Source organism: Dipodomys merriami, unplaced genomic scaffold, assembly GCF_024711535.1.
Source record: "Dipodomys merriami isolate MVZ:Mamm:240054 unplaced genomic scaffold, mDipMer1.0.p SCAF_15, whole genome shotgun sequence".
Classification (NCBI taxonomy): Eukaryota; Metazoa; Chordata; class Mammalia; order Rodentia; family Heteromyidae; genus Dipodomys; species Dipodomys merriami.
The window spans coordinates 10,010,395-10,025,449 of NW_027202826.1; the positions used below are offsets into that span (position 1 = coordinate 10,010,395).

At 43.2% G+C, this 15,055-nt stretch overlaps 1 protein-coding gene across 3 annotated transcripts in view; it reads left to right on the plus strand.

Annotated features, from left to right (window-relative positions):
- Window positions 1–15,055, plus strand: part of Fhip1a (FHF complex subunit HOOK interacting protein 1A) — a 195,819-nt gene that overhangs the window by 15,247 nt on the left and 165,517 nt on the right. For 2 of the 3 annotated variants that reach the window (XM_070022202.1, XM_070022200.1), the window contains exon 1: window positions 2,221–2,483. The exons of the other annotated variant lie outside the window; for it this stretch is intronic. The gene's annotated coding sequence lies outside the window, so the exon portion shown is untranslated. Of the gene's footprint in view, window positions 1–2,220; window positions 2,484–15,055 lie in introns of those variants that run through there. 3 annotated transcript variants of the gene reach the window in all.

Here is a 15,055-nt window from a genome sequence, read left to right on the forward strand (position 1 = left end):
ATAATATTAGAAATGTTTATATTACTGAATATATTTAGCAGTAATATAAATATATTTTATAATACAATTTATTATATAATTACATTTAAAAGTGGGAGTAAAATGGTAAGAAAAAGAGACTGAACTCTATCTGGCTTCTGTATTCAGAGATCTTTTTTCTCATTTATTTTAATTTGTATGGTTGGACTTTTGAAATCCATATACTCACCTTTTTCTTCCTTTGTCTGTTTTCTATTCTTATATCTCATTTATTTGAAAGAATTCTGTATCAAGGTAGTAAGCAAAACCGTTGCATATTACATGTTTATTTTTCTACTTTATAACTAAAGTTTTCATATTTTAAAATTCTACTGTAGCATGTTCTGATGCTATGGTTTTCCCTTGATGAAGCAGAACTTAGAAGAGAGTACCATTCCAGTTAGATCACTTCAGGCAACTCTGTGAGACTTCATTTCTTCCATCACTAATTTTGTTGTTGTTGTATTTCATTTCTTAGGTTTTAATTTTAGGTCCTTTCTTTCTTGTTTTCTTTTTGTAAGATATATTTCTTCCAAAAAGTGTTTCATTCCCAGAAGACATGAAGTTATGTTTGTAGAGAGAGAAGTAACATCCTTACGCGTGTCAGGTACTGGCCTAGACATTTCACTGTGTCAATTCATTATCGAATACAACTTACAAAGTAGGTATTTTCTTCAAGGTTAGTGCAGGTCAAGGTGACCTAAGTGGGGTCTGCCACCTTTCCGGGTTTTAGGAGCCACTTCAGACTGCTACAGGTGAGAGGTGGTGAATCCTGACAGACACTGGACAAGTTAACCTTCGTTTTTGCTGGTGCACACCTTTGGGGCATGCATGAAGTTGGCTTCTCTCCAGTTACACTGGCTGCAAGAGAGAACATGCAATTAGATATGCAAGATACACTGGAAATTAGATACTCTGATTTTGGTTATCTCCAGAAACCATTCATCCAGAAGGAAGAGAAGAAGACGCTTCCTCCCAAGAACTGGGTGAAGCGCCAGCTGCCGTGGCTGGGAGCCCCCACATCCGCCTTTGCTAGCAGTGCCATGGCCCGGCCTGCCTGGGTTGAGGCTCACCTCAAGTTTCAGCCACAGCAACCACAGGGCCTTGAACAGACCAAGAGAGCTTTCTAACCCGGAGTTTCCGATTTCTCCTCGGCGATTTCAAGTCCAGAAAGCAGAGCTTGGAGACACAAGGTGTGGGTGGGTGTGTGTGTGGGGGCTACTGGGGGGGTGCGGTAGAGACGGGGAGGGGGGCAGCTGTGGATGAGAGGGATGCACAGCTTACCACAGGCCGAGGCGCGCGTGGGGTCGAGGCGGGTGGCATTGTGTGTGTGTGTGTGTGTGGGGTGTCTCCGTCCCTCCTCCTCCCGCCCCCTCCCCCTGCCCTGGGGCTCTGGGTTGAGGACTTCCGAGCCCCCACCTCCAGGGAACGTGAGGACACAGGGAGGTTAGGTTACCCCCCAAAGCACTCCCCCCCAAACCAGAAACTCCAACAGGCACCCCCCATCCCGTCACCTTTTTAACCCCGGGGACCAGATGTCCCCCTGGGAGTTTGCCCGTGACACACTGACGCTCTTCCAGCGCGCGACTCAGCTCCACGGAGTCATTTTAAAGTGCAAACCCCGGGAATGAAAGGCAGCGTGAGGAAACCCGGGTGCGGGTGCACACTCCGGCCTCCGGGTCGCCGGACATCGGTCGTCGGCCTTCCACGTGTGGCTGCGCGGGAAACGCGCGCCTTTCGCTCGTGCGCGTGGGGGCGACGCCCCGGGGGGGGGAGGGGAATGACCACGCCCCCCGCCCTGCCTGACCCCGCCCCTCCCTCCCCGCACTTCCACGAGGGTCTCCCGCGGCTCTGCAGTTCAAGTTTCGGTGGAAACTTTCTCTCAAAAGCTCCACCCTCTTCGCCTAGGAAACCCAAGGGCGGGGGCGCACACTGCGTCCCGTGCGCACCTGGCGTCAGGGGCGGAGCCTCGTGTAGGGCGTGGCCTGAGGTTGAGGGGCGCGGCAGGAGGGCCACACGCTTGGGTGGAGGGGCGTGGCCTGCGGCGTGCTTCCTTTGAGACTAGCCGGCAGGTTGGGCCCCGCCCTCGTTCCTGAGGGCCCTGGAGGGGGGGGAGGGGGCGGGGATAGCCGGGGCCCCGCGCGGCTCCGCCACCGGCTGACGCACGGTCGGAAAGTTACTCTCCGACCTGCTCTTGCCCGGTACTTTCTTCCCGGTTCTCAGGCTGAGTTGGAGCGGGGGTCTGGAGGATCCCCCTTCCCCACGCTTCTACCTGTGAGGGCCGCGAGGCGAGCGCGGGGCGTCGGGCCCTGGGCCGGGAGGAGCCGCCTCCGCCTCCCTGTCAGTGCGTGCCCGGCCGGGTGGGCGCTCGGGCACCCGCGTCCCCGGGCCCGCCGCGGGCCCGCCGCACAAACTTTGTGGCCGTCCGGGGGAACCGCGCGGGGAGGAGCAGCCGAGGCCGACAGGTTCGTGCGCGCTCGCCTGAGTGAGGCTGGCAGGCTTCTCCAGCTTTCGGGGGTCGGAGCGGGTGCCTCGCCCCCCTCGGTGGGCTGGGCAGGTGGGGGGCGCGGCGAGGGACCGGTGTCGCTCCGGCACGCGACCTTATTCGGTGGCCGCCCCTGGGGGGAGCCAGCTGTCATCAAGGCTCTCCACCCCTCTCCCGGTCCCGGGGGTCCGCGCACCTGGATCCCGGGGGACCCGGGGCGGGGGGGGGGGCGATGGTGGCGAGGACTTGGCAGAGGCCAAGACGTCTGGGTCGGAGGCGTCCTCGGGCACCTCCTTGCTTACCCAAGACACCGAGGCGGTGCCACTCAGGTGTAAGGACTTTATTATTGTGGGGTGGCTGTTGCTCAATTCCAGACATTCGCTGACGAAACTGCGTTCAGATGGTGGTGGTGGTGATGGACAGTGCGTGTGTGTGTGCGTGTGCGTGCGCGCGCGTGGGCGCCCGCGTGCGTTTCCCCCTGGACTCAACAAAGCTCCCTTGTTAACCCTACTTGTGCGAGGGAGTTAGAACTATTGCTTGAGATCAGGTTGGGTTAGTTGTGGTGGAGGCAGCCGTGTTGGCTTGGGACCTTGGGCATCGTGTGAGTGGGTCTGGAGAAGGATCCCTGCTTCCACACCCCTATTCTTCTGGACCTTCCATTTATAACGTCCCTCTTTGGCCACGCACTAGGTGTTGCAGCCCTAGCCACGCAGGGACCCAGAGAACTCCCCCTGGAGGGTGAAGAGCCGTGAGCTGAGGAGACCGCCCTCAGGGAGCGGAAGGGTAGAGATTGTTGCTTCCCTATAAACTGGGGCCTGCCCCTCCCTTTGATTCTCAGGTAGGCTCTGCTGTCAAATTCATCTCTTTAGGGTGTCAGCTGCTGCCTGCTAATAGCCATAGCAGCTCTGATGAAATTATATAGGTCACTGAAAAATAATTCCTGCTTAATCACTTTTATCCTGTTGATTAACGAACTAGGGGCAAGATTTCCTTTCCTTAATGTACCATGCCTGCTTGTCAGGGTCACCTGTCTGACCTCCAGTTCACTCCTGCACCAGGAAGCTAGACACTAGTTGCCTTGTAAACCACAGCCAGAGTTTTTATTTGGACAACTTTAGTGATTTTTGGACAGAGCAGTCGATTCAGTTCCTAAACTTACTGGTTAGTCAGGCACGCTAGTTGGCTGTAGATATTTTTTTTCAGATATGTGACGACTGATTTCTTTTAGCTGCAGTTAATCCCTTTCTGCAAAAGCTCCTAAAAATAGTATCTGTGTCTGCTTCGAAACAAATGGCATTCTGGGTCATTTGTTTTTTATAGTTGGAGAAATAGGATAAAATTGTGAGCCCGGAGCTGGTGGCTCAAGCCTTAATCCCAGCTACTCAGGAGGCTGAGATCCGAGGATGACAGTTCAAAGCCAGCCTGGTCAGGAAAGTTAGTGAGATTCTTGTCTCCAATTAACTGCCAGAAGCTGGAAGTGAAGCTGTGGCCCAAATTGGTAGAGCATTAGCCTTGAGCAAAACTGCTCAGGGACAGCACCTAGGCCCTGAGTTCAAGCCCCAAGACCAACAGTAACAACAACAGAACTGTGCAGGGTGAGTAGAAAGAGCTAGAGAAACAGGGTGTCACTGAGGTGAATTCAGGAAATGTAGAGGAATCACATAATTTATGCCCAATTGCCTAGCTAGCAATGCATTGATGGACAGTTTGAGTCAATACACTGTTTCTGTTCTTTCTGTCTTGGGAAGTTAATAGACAATAACCACAAATCAAAAAGTAGATGTACAAATATTATATAGAAATTGGAGGTAAATATTGGAACAAACAAGAGTTACTTCTGAGGTGTGAAATTATGGACTTGAATTACTTTATTTATTTTAGGTTCTGGGGTTTTGAACTCTGGGTTTCAGGCAACTACTCTACCATTTAAACTGTTTCCTCCAGCCCTTCGATTTTTACTTAACCAAATAGCCTGACCCCTTTCTACTGGCCTTGAACTGTGATCTTCCTTCCTCAACCTCCAGAGTAGCTGGCTTCATTTACAAGAATATTAGAAAAGAAATTAACAGAAGCAAACATGGCTTTTCCACATACCATATTGTGCTGTGTGACTTAAGCATTTTACAGTGGTTCTAGAGTACTTAGACTACACAGGAGGAAATAAGTGTGTGTGTGTGTGTGTGTGTGTGTGTGTGTGTGTGTGTGTGTGTGTGTGTGTATCTACCTAATAGAATCTCTTCATTTTGGGTTATATAAACACTTTCTTATGCACAAGGCTGAAAATAGAAATTATGAATCTATGTTCATGTGAGGTCAGGCGAAGGAAAGATGCCACACTTTTAGGTGGGGCTCACTTCATTTCCTCCCATCTCAGGTTCTTTTTGATTTTAATGTTTTCCCTAAAGAGAAGCTAGTAATTGATAACAGCTATAAAAATACTCAGCAGTTGTTGGATGATCTGCTAATTAGCTCTTATGAAGCATAGGTTTTTTTTTTTTAAACATTTTCTTAAGAACATTATTCTAGGACATGCCATTAAGGAGTTCAGAAAATTCACAAGGTTTGGCAGAATGCAGAAGGAATGTATGCTGACTTGTCTCCTGGTATCATGGAAATTAACCTTTGTTGAAATACTGGTCTTAGGTTAACCTTAGGATTTTTGGGCTTGGAGGAAATTCCAGGAACTGGTTCCCTGTGTGTGTATGTGTAAAATGTGAAATAGGTATTTTGTTAAATTTTATGACTCAGGCTCATTGAAGCATGAACGTTTTAGGAATTTCTATGGCAGTTTTTATGACCACTTTAAAGAGTTGATGGATATTTTCATGTAGCCTCTCCCCATTTTTATAACCAACTCATTAGAACATATTTTATTCCTCAAAGTAAATGTTTTCCATTTTGATTGTGTTTACTAGGCATTCAGTTTAGGTTGGTGTTCTTTATAATAACTCAGAGTGAATATAGAGAAATATTTTGTCATATGTAAATCTGCATACATCATTCTTTGTATACATATACACACGTATATTCATATATAAGTATATAGACATACAAGTTATGTACCCAAGTATCATTTTTAGCAGGTCATTTAACAGACAACTCTGCATGGTCTAAAAATAAGGATACTATATATATTATAATACATGTATTATAATATGATATTACATATGGATATATATGTTATATATATGGATATATATTATATATGGATATATATATTAGGAAAATAGTTTTTTTCTTTTTTTGGGGTGGGTGTGTGCCAGTACTGGGCCTTGGGCCCTGTCCTTTAACATTTTTGCTCAAGGCTGCACTTGAGCCATAGCTCCAGTCCTAAAGTTTTCCTTAATAAATTTTTTGGAACATGGCAATTCTATGATTTGCACATACTCATTTTGATTTTTTTGTGGGAAAATGCAATATTTTCTAATGTATTTTTATTGTCTATTTTTGAACATGAAGCTACTTTTTTGATACATTAAAATGATAAATTTCTTTAATATTTGTACATGTTACAAGAGATTCACACTTTTTTTTCTTATTTTAAGCAGGATCTAATAGTTTCCTTTTGAAAAAAATTGACAACTTTGATTGACCTTGGTTTGCTTTAGGAAACAGCAAACAACTTGATATTGACCTACTGGTTGTATTTAAAAGGTAATGGCTAATGTTAGTTTCTTATCACCTTGCTTTAGTTTGACCTCTGAGTTTCCTTCTTGCATGTCTCTGCTGGGTGACTGTGTGGAACTTGGCACATCTTACTTGAAAAGTGCATCCTGGAGTTGCTATAGATAGTAAGAAGAACCAGTTTGCAACAGTTGGGGACATCTTGTAGTCTCTTCTTTTTTTCTTAAAGTAATCCCACCTGTCCTGGGTCATCACTGAGGAGTGGCCATTTCTTCACTGTGAATCACCAGATGAGTAGGTTTGACAGAGCTTGTTGATGCAGCCCCACTGACTCAATCTGCTGTGCTCCAATCAGGAGCCAGCTGTGTTTTACTCTTCTCAACCTCATTGCTGAACTTTGGAGTCCTAGACTTCCTTCTCCATTCAGATAACAAATTAAACTATAGGGAATCTGTAGTGGCACAATACAATAATCCTAGTACTCAAGTAATTGAAGGAGGAGGAGTCTGAGTTCAAGGCCAGCCTGGGATACTTAGTGAAACCTTATCTCCAAAAAAAAGTTAAAAGCTGTAGGGAGTTAAAAGTAACTTCATATCTTAGTCACAGAGTTGCTTGTATTGAGTAGAATCCTATAAATGTTGATGATCTTATTATTGCATGGACAATTTTTTTTTCCTTTTTTATTTTTATTTTATTTTATTTTGTTTTTGGGTCCGGTCGTGGGGCCTGAACTCTGGGCCTGGGCACTGTCCCTCAGCTCAAGGCTCACGCTCTACCACTTGAGTCACAGTGCCATTTTTGGGTTTTTTTCTTTTTGCTTATGTGGTGCTGAGGAATCGAACCCAGGGCCTCAGGCATGCAAGGCAAGCGCTCTACCACTGAGCCAACTTCCCAGCCCTTTTTACCTTTTTTAATGAAGTTTATCTTGGCTGGTCACCAATCATGGTCCTTGTTGCCAACTGAGTAATGACTCAATCATTGGGTGTGATGGCTAATTTTATGTCAACTAGTCTTCGCAAAAGGTTGTCCAGTTAACCATTCTGGGTGTGTCTGTGAGAGTGTTTCAGAATGTGGTTAACAAGTCCAGTACAGGTGGACTTTATTCAATTTGTTAAGGCCTCAGAGTGTGTGTGTGTGTGTGTGTGTGTGTGTGTGTGTGTGTGTGTGTGTGTGTGAGAGAGAGAGAGAGAGAGAGAGAGAGAGAGAGAGAGAGAGAGACAGGGAGAGAGAGAGACAGGGAGAGAGAGAGACAGGGAGAGAGACAGGGGGAGAGAGAGAGAAAGGGTGGGAGAGAGAAAGGGTGGGAGAGAAAGGGAAGGAGGGAGGGAGGGAGGGAAAGAGCCCTCCTTCTTTCTCCTTTTCCCTCTTGATTTCCTCCCTCTCTGCTTTTGAGCTGGGATATTGGTCTTCTGCTTTTAGACTCAGACACAAATGGCAACTTACATCACTGGTTTTCCTGTACTCTAGTTTACCAGCTGCATATCTGGGGACAGCTTCTGTAATCACAGCACCTTGTAATAAATCTCCTTATAAACACAACACACACACACACACAAAAGCAACACACAATACAACACAACACACGCAAACACCCCTACTACTTAAGGGTGTTTGTGACCTGATGACCCATGGAAATTCTCTGCATCAGTTGATGCATCTCTGCATCAGCTGCCATCCTGGTCAGTTCCTCATTCCCAACATACCTTCCTTACCTCTGTTATGACCAGTCCTTCCTCTTTTCAATTATTTCAGAGATGTGTACTCTTAAAGCCTGCTTAGTGGAGGTGCTCTCCATTCCTTGGCAGTCTTTTCCTATTGCAACTTCCTGGAATCTGAAACCTTATCTGAAATTTTAGGAGCTTAGTTATTTGATGAGTTGCATGTTAGCACTCATACATTTATCAGTCCCTTCCAGCTTGACTATATATTCTTTTAGAAGCAAAAATGTTCATATCCATCACTGTTCCTGGTGTTGTCCTTTATTGAGTGTTTGCTTCCTAATTTTTTAAAAAGCTCTGCGATCTACGTAGGAAAGGCAAGGCAAATTAGGGCCATATGTGCTTTGTCCCTGCCCCATCCTGAGCCACTCCTCTCCCCTGAAATGTCTTATTTATTCCCCAGGGGCTCCAGCACCTCTCAACACTGCTCTTGAAAGGGCGGCCAGTTGTTTGAGGTTATTAGAAATACAACCTATATATCATCGTTGACCTACAGCCAGCTGTTCTTAAGGGGAAAGAATTGAGTAGTATTTAAAGGCCTGTCGAATTTGTCATTTCTTGAGGACAAATTCGTAGTTTGCAGCGGTTTTTAGTGTTACGTGCTTTACTTTTGTTTCATGTAATTGCCCTTGATCTGCCTTTAGCTAGGTCTTTTCCTGTTTTCTTCCTAGCTATGCTATATAGCACATTTGGGTTTGTAATTTTGAACAGAGGTGAGGAAGAAATACAAAAAGTGAGCTATATGTTCCTAGGAAATTTGGGTTTGTCAGATCTTATGCCAGTTTCATTCAAGCACAATATGATGATTATTTTTCTGTGTGGAATGTAGCTTTGGAGGGACGACATTAGAAATCTGCCCTCATTCTGGTTTGTCTTTAACCTCCAGGTACTGCAAGCCCTCTGTACTTCCTGTCCCCTTACTCTGTTCTCTTGCCCTTGTCTCAACATATTTTACTTTACTTGGTTATTTATATCTCTTGCTTATTTACTTCCCAAATGTGGATATAAAGGTCTGTGAAGGGAAGACATCACTGGCTGATTTGCTGAATTGAACAAGGATTTTGGTTAATATGAGGCCCTTTACCTCTCTGCATCCCCTGTCTTGGCCTCCATAGCAAGGAGTTTTGGGTCTTCTTTCTATTTTCTTTCCAGTTGATCAAGACTCCTTGTTATAGTCTGACTGTAATAATGCTATCTGTAGGCTCAGTGATTGATTCCTAGCTGGTGGTGCAATTTTGAATACTTGAGTAGCAGGTGAGACCTAGCTGGAGGGAGTAGGTGGTGGTGGTGGTGTGCTTTTTAATGTGATACCTGGTCCCTGCTCCCTTCCTGGCTTACTCTGCTTCCTGTCTGCCATAAGGAAAATCCTCTTCTTTCACATAGTAGTGTTCTGTTCAAGTTTGTGGGGCCTGGCCACTATAGACTGGAACTCTGAGGCAGAGAATCAAAATAAATCTGTCCTCTATGTTGTTTTTGCCAGGTGGTCTGTCACAGAGAGGAGAAAAGCTAACATATTCCTTCTGTTTAGACCTAATTATTTCTTTCAAATCGTGCAGTTCCCTACTTCCCAGGTCTGTGCATTTATAGTAGACACATCAAGAACAAAAGTAATTAACATTTGCTTGTCAGTTTATGGTTTATAAAGCACTTTTATGTTTATGATCTTATTTGAAATATTTTTTTCTCTCTTACCATGCTCTCAGTCCTTTCTTGCTTCATTATATAGTGTTTGAATAAGGTTTTACTTTTGCCTCACTGGGACTGTGATCTTCTTATTTATGCTTACAAGATGTGAGGGATGACAGGTACACTGAACCATGCCCAGAGATACAAGTTTGCAAGTGAGTAAGTTGCCTTGAAGGTTCTTGATAAGAGCTAGTGACTCTCAGCCTCTATGCTAGTAAGTTGCTATTGATGGTTGCCCAGGCTCTTTCCTTGATAAGCTATTGAAGACAGCCATTTTCTTCCAAAAAGCTTTCTGTTCTTGCCTCCAAGCCAAGGGAGTGCTCAATAATGATTAGTATCTAATGATGACAGAAGAATATTCCTTTGAGCATTGGAGAACTGTAGGTGTGTCACACATTGACAGGTCCTCACCAATCTCTTTCTGCTGTTTTTGAAATATCACTGCCAAGGGAGTTGTATACAACTTGTTCTGACAGAGTGTTCTTAAATATTCATTCTTTTTCCCCATTACTTTAAGAGGAATGCCAGCATTTAGTCTTCAGGTTGCCAGTAGCAATTTTGGAGAAATTATATTATAACTTTTTCAAGAGACTGATTTTCATATTGCTCATTTATTTATACATGAATTTATTCATGTTAGTTTTAATGATGGAAGATCATTCACTTTGGGGTTAGTGGAAATTTAGGGTTAAATGGAGATCTTTGATCAGTTATATTGCTGGTGGGCTAATTAGCATGGATTTATTATTGCATAAGGCTTCATGGGCAAAGTGGAAAGAGCATGTAATTGGGTACAAATGTGGTTTAAATCCCTGATCTACTTACTCATTAGTAAATGTGTGACCTTGGACAAATGGCTTTCCTTTGATGAATCTTAGCTTTCTCAAAATGGAGAGCCAGGTGTGGTGGTGCAGGTCTGTAGCTCCAGCTGTTCCAAAGACTGAGACAGGAGAGCCACAAGTTTGAGGCTAGCCTAGGCAACATGTGAGATACGCTCTCATTTAAGGGGGAAAAAAGGGAAAGAAAACCGCAAAAGATTTTACATTTTTGGGCTGTGGATATAGCTCAGTGGTAGAGCATTTATTTAACATTGGTGAGTTTCTAGGATTGAGCCCAGCACTGTCAATGAGAAGAAAGAGGGGAGGAGAGAGAGGAAAGGAGAAAACAGGAAAGAGGAGGGGAAGGGAGGGAGAGGAAAGAAGAGGGGAAGGGAGAGAGAGAGGGAATAGGAGAGAGAGAGAGAATGGAAGAGGCAGTAATCTCATCCCTGGGAGTTTCTCAAAGGGTTAAATAAGCTAGCACGTGTGAGGTGTTAATTTGGGGATAATAATCGATTCATAGTATTGTTGTCCCTGTGTTGAAACTCATTAGCATTCTCCTAGGGACTGTTGAGGATGCTCAATAGAGTGCTATGTTATATGTCAGCAAAGCCCCAAATGATGATGACAGATACAGATATACAGTTCACAGAAAATCAAATTGTGATGAAATGTTATTTGTACAGGAAGGAAATACAAGAAACTACAAGAGCATTTACAATCTTTAAGACTCATGATTAGGTTTATTGGGATTCATGTTAAGGAGAAAATTTACTGGTTCACCTGACTGAAGTGTGGGAGAAGTGTGATGGGTCTCAGGGAAGCCAAAAGAGCTCCTAAACTGGCCTGTGCTTGCTCTTGCCTTGACTCACTTTTCTCCACATAGCTGCAGTAAGCCGAGATACCCAGAAAGAATACTGGACCTTTTCCCCTTAGTCTAAATTCTCAAAATCCTGGGAATGGACACCTAATCTAGTTGAAGAAGAGAAGCAGGGTGTTCTTTTTCTTCAGTACTAGGGTTTGAACTCAGGGCAATGAACTTGCTAGGCAAGAGTGCTGTACCACTTGACCTGTGCCTCCAGTCCTTTTGCTTTAGTTTGTTTTTAGATAGCATCTTGCTGGGTATGAACATGATCATTCTATCCCTGCCTTCCAAGTAGCTGGGATCACAGGCATGCAATACCATGCCTTAGGAGAAAGGTGGGGTGTTGGACAGGATGAACTGGTTGAACTTCAGGGAGAGGAGCAGATGTGGAGAAAACTGAACCAAATGCTTAGGTTCCAGAAAAAGAAGATGGCTTATATTAGGATAAGGTGGACTTAGGGCAGATGATTTGAAGTAGCTAGTTCAGGAGTTCCCACTCAATTGATAGACTGACATCAGCCTGTCAGACTGGGATCCTGGCTTTTATTCTTTAAAGTAGAGTTCATGGTTTTGGCAAATTACTTGAATTGGTAACTGGAGGACCAAGTGAATACAGTTGAGAAGTTCTGGTCACTGATTGTAGACTAGGTAATCTTTGCAGTCAAGAGGCTAATATCCATCCTGGCACCTCCTTAAACTCTAGATGGTATCCAGCATCCAAGCCAGATGAGATCTTGCCTTTCCTGGAAAAACCCACAGAACTTTATTTCAGATGAAACCTTATTCTAGCTATTAAATGTGGAGTGTATGCTAGAAATGAGATACTACCATTTCATTAACAAAATACCAGATTTAAAGACTGATTGTCAATGGCTAGTAAAGTTATTTAGGGCTGCAGGTCTATATTGAGTCGCTGGGTTCAATCAGAAACACCCATCCAAAACAAAAAACAAAAAACAAGAAAAACTTCTAGGTCAGAAGCTCATGATAGATCAGGTTAATAGCCCTCCAGCTCTCATAGGTGGATCTTATTAGAAAGAGAGAAGTAAGCATGACACGATTCCTAATTTAGTATAATAGCAACCATAAAGAACCATTTATAGAGTTTATTCCCCCAACCCTGAATGTGATTTTGATAAAATCTTTAGATCCAACCATCAGTTTTTAGAATAACAACAACAGCAACGGAAAAGGACAACATTAAACAGTTTCTGTGGAGATGTAATCAACTAATTCCTGAGTGTGGGAATTGCTGTTGGATGTAGTTTTGTGTTTCATAAGTAGCTAGGAGTCTCTAATCAAGGTATAGGCAGGGCTTCACACCCCAGTGACTTTGGGGAAGGCTCTGGCCTCTTCTAGTTCCTTCAGGCTGTGCCTGCCTGTGGCTACAGTTCTCTGCTTATCCTCACTTTGCTATCCCCTCTGTCTCTCTCTGGGTTGAATGTTCCTTTGCGTCTCTCTTACAGAATACAAATGATAGCACTTAGGATCTATTTAGATAATACAAGACAACTCTTCATCATAATCTTTTTTATTTATTTTTTTGGTTGTGGAGTTTGAACTCTGGGCCTAGGTGCTGTCCCTCAGCTCTTCAGCTCAAGGCTGGTGCTCTACCACTTGAGCCACAGTGCCACTTGCAGTTTTCAGGTGTTTATTGGAGATAAGAGTCTCATGGACTTTCCTGCCTGGGCTGGCTTTGAACCGTGATCCTCAGATCTCATTCTCCTGAGTAGATAGGATTACAAGCATGAGCCACCAGCACCTGGCTCATCCTAATCTTTAGTTATGTCTTTTATTTTACAAGGTAATATTCACAGGTTCTAATAAATGGGATGTGAATATATCTTGGGTGGGGGGAGGCATTTCCCTTATCTTAGCTATATTTTGGGGTGTGTGTGTGTGCGCGCGCGCGCACTGGTTCTGGGGTTTGAACTCGGCCTGGGAACTGTCCTTGAGCTTTTTGCTTAAAGCTGGCAATCTGTCATTTGAACTCATCCTCACTTCTGGATTTTTTTGGTGATTAATTGAAGAGTCTCACAGACTTCCCTGCCCAGGCTGGCTTTAAACCATGATCTTCATATGTCAGCCTTCTGAGTAGCTAGGATTACAGGCATGAGCCACCAGTGCCCCATTCATATATAATATTTGAAATTTTCTGTAAAGCAGTACAGTTAGGTCAAGATATTAGCAGTGGAAGATTATGATTCAGCCAATCACAATTCTTCTGTTTTTAATCTTTGATAAGCCAAATATTGTTATATGTGAGCCAGGTGATGCCCCTGTATTATTCTATTTTGTGTGTGTTTGAAAATAGTCATCAAACAAACTAAAACACACCTAACAAAAAAAGGTAAATGTACTAAACAAGATTTTTCAGTCATCTCAGATTCTGGAGGAAAAAAAATCCATTTAACCCTGTTAAGTATATCCTCGTTTTTTTCTATTTATAAATGAAAAGTACAAGATCTCTAATATCTTCAAGTTCTCATCAGCTTTCAGGAGCTACTTCTTGACTTTTCAAAGAAAAAGTAAAGGACAGATGAAAATCCCTTTACTTAGCATTGTTACATGACCTGAGGCTTAGATCAGATCATCCTCTTTCCTTCTTACCTGTATATTGGTGAGCAGATGTGGCCTGGTTGTAGTTGAGGACTCATTGGTAAACTACTTTTCCATGACATCTCTGTCAAACAGATAAAATTATGAAAGGCTCAACAATTTTATTACAGGGAGAGCCCCATCTTTCAGCCTTTTTAATGTGATCATAAAACGTCTAAGTGAGCTGCAAGTTGGTCCATAGAGAGCAACCATTGGTAGAGCTCATGGTGATAAATACTTTTCTGTAAATTACTCTTCTGGGTACTTCTACAGTGTTAGAAAGCTGAGACTTGAATTTCTAAATTCAATATAGTTTATCAGTTTTTCCTCAAGAATAAAAACTATTAAGACTCTCTGCCATTTCCTTTCCTTAACCTTGTGCTGAAACATTTCAAGGTATAATTTAAATATAACCACACAACGTAGAGCACTGCATTTTTTCAAAGGTATTGTGGCATGTCAGAAGTATATTATTTCTTAAAATAGTACTATATGCCTAATTCAGGCCTACACATGAATGTTATAAGTAATGGCTACTGTCAAGATAGTCCTGCTATAAACTATTTCGGTTACTTCATATATACTTTAGTGCTGTAATGAGGTTTTTTGTTTTTTTTTTTTTTTTTTTTTTTGGAGGGGGTGGAATAGAAATTTCTATGTAGAATCTCTTGTTTAAATAACGCCTGGGTTGTGACTATGATCACCAAAAATAGCATTATTTCAAAGTGTACTTAGTCTTCAGAAGTCAGTGTATTGGCCTACTATGATTCTGTATTCTTTCCTTAGTAATTTTCATATTGATTTTCTTTCCAGACTAAAAGCTGCATTTTGTAGTGGGTGGTATACATTCTAGGTACAAAAATCTCAAGATTAGACTTTTTTAGCTCCTGGAATTAGAATTGAGATGATACTTGTTGATTTATAAAGCCAGTGTAATCCCAGCTGAGCCTGTTGTACTCATTGTTTTGCTTTAGACACAAAAACATGTGGTTGTTTCAGAATAAAATTAAGCTTTTTGTGGTATATATTCTAAGAAAAACATTTTGATATGTCCTACATTTGGTCTAGAGGATGGAGAGGAAGAGATATAGGGAAGTTAATCAGCAATCAGCTTAGGGCCAAACAAATCAGACTGTTTCATATTCCTATCTGTGTGTTGAGCCCTTGGCATATATACTGTCACAGCAGGCCACTAGGTATAAACACCAGATTGTCAGCCCCAACCAATCAGAAGCAGGAGTCC